General features: G+C 46.5%; 1 protein-coding gene across 1 annotated transcript in view; it reads right to left on the reverse strand.

The window, feature by feature from the left end:
• Positions 1-1,910, reverse strand: part of LOC107569462 (protein kinase C alpha type) — a 143,310-nt gene that overhangs the window by 8,856 nt on the left and 132,544 nt on the right. The gene's annotated exons all lie outside the window — the stretch shown is intronic.

Consider the following 1,910-nt stretch of genomic DNA (forward strand, 5'->3'; position numbering starts at 1 on the left):
CACGCCCTTCTGGGTGGTCAATCATTGGGAAGACACCCACTTATCACTTGTTTCCTCCGTGGCACCCTGAGGCTGAGGCCGGTACAGCGCACCAAGGTGCCCTCATGGGTCCTGGCTGTGGTTCTGGAGGGCTTATGCAATGCCCCCTTTGAACCCATAGAAGAAGTTTGGTCAAGTTGCTCAGGCTCAAGACCATCTTTCTCCTCGCTATTTCTTCACTAAAAAGGATCGGGGATCTTCAGGCACTCTCTGTTTCATGCTTGGAGTTCGCTCCAGGCATGGTTAGGGCATTCCTTTACCCGAGGGCTGGGCATGTCCCTAAGGTGCCCACTTCCTCACCAGGGCCCATAGTAATTCAGGCATTCTGTCCTCCTGCGTTCCAGGAAGTAGGCCAAGAAAGGCTTAATCTGCTCTGTCCAGTTCGAGCACTGTACGCTTACGCACACAGAGCTGCCCCGTGGTGTAAGGCAGATCAGCTTTTTGTTTGTTTTGGTCCGCCAAAGAAGGGATTTCCGGCGACCAAGCAGACTATGAGTAGGTGGGTGGTCGAGGCCATCTCACTAGCCTATGAGTCCTCTGGCCTCCTGTCACCTATGGGGGTCAGAGCGCACTCGACCAGGAGTATGGCGGCCTCCAAGGCTTTCAACTTGGGTGTGGCCTGGCAGGACATTTGTGCTGCGGCGGGCTGGTTCTCTCCGCACACTTTTGTCCGTTTTTACAACCTAGACCTGGCATCTACCCCAGGTTCCCAAGTTCTCTCTTCGTGATGTGCTCGCAAGATACACACACAGGCAGGGACTTGGTAGTATGGCACAGTGGGTATTCTCGTTCCCAAAGCGACTCGACGCAGCTCGAGTTCCTGAAGGGGAACGTCTCTAGGTTACGTATGTAACCATGGTTCCCCGAGGGAACGAGACGCTGCATCTCTTTGCCATACTCCCAGCATCCCTGCAGGCGCTACTTCATCGAAGCTGGTTTGCGCTCTGCTGGATGCGCTTTTATACTTTCTGGTGCTTACGTCACCCCGCTCGTGACGTCTCGCTGCTCCATTGGACTGATTTGACACGTGCTTCAGAACGCGGTCACGCAAGGGCGTTCCCAAAGCGATTCGACGCAGCGTCTCATTCACACACGTAACCAAGAGACGTTTTCCCATCATCCCCTTCCCTTCTGGAAGCACACATCTACCTTACAAATACATTCTAAAAATATACTGTATTATACTGTGTTCCAGTCAAAATATCTAAAAACCCCAAAAACAAAATTGATTCACAAAGCAGTGTAAGGTAAGACATATTCTTGTTAAATAAAATTGGTACTTGTTAAATTATATGACCTTGGTATATCGCCATAGGGTGTACTTACTTTTTGACAGCACTGAACTTAGTAATTCTTTATATAAGTGAAAGATTGTTTAGGAGTACATTAATTCTTTTTAGTAATTCTTTAAATTTTTTTAGCATGAAAGGGACCCAGATAAAAAACAAAACCTAAAACGTTCTTTTATTTAATAAACCAAGCAAGATTGCAAATTAATTTGGGTGGGTGGGGTGTAAGAAAGTATGTGATGAGCGTGTGCCTTTAAAATATCAATATTCAAAACACACACCTTTTCTTTTTTGTACCATATATTCCAGAATTTCACAAGGCTTATACAGATTGCAGTCAGATTTCTTGGCTGATGCAGTTCACAACACATTCAATGCGTGTGTGTTTGTATGTGACATCATGCTAACACTATGTGACAGTTCTAGATCATGGCTGTAGCCGCTCAAGGTTTTGTTTGTGGCTCTAGATGTTGAATCTTATATTTTAAAAATACTGAGGACCACACACACACACACACACACACACACACACACACACACACACACACACACACACACTAAATAAATCCTCTCCCTCATATA

The sequence above is a fragment of the Sinocyclocheilus grahami genome, unplaced genomic scaffold, assembly GCF_001515645.1.
Source record: "Sinocyclocheilus grahami isolate Dianchi unplaced genomic scaffold, SAMN03320097.WGS_v1.1 scaffold1347.1, whole genome shotgun sequence".
Lineage (NCBI taxonomy): Eukaryota > Metazoa > Chordata > Actinopteri > Cypriniformes > Cyprinidae > Sinocyclocheilus > Sinocyclocheilus grahami.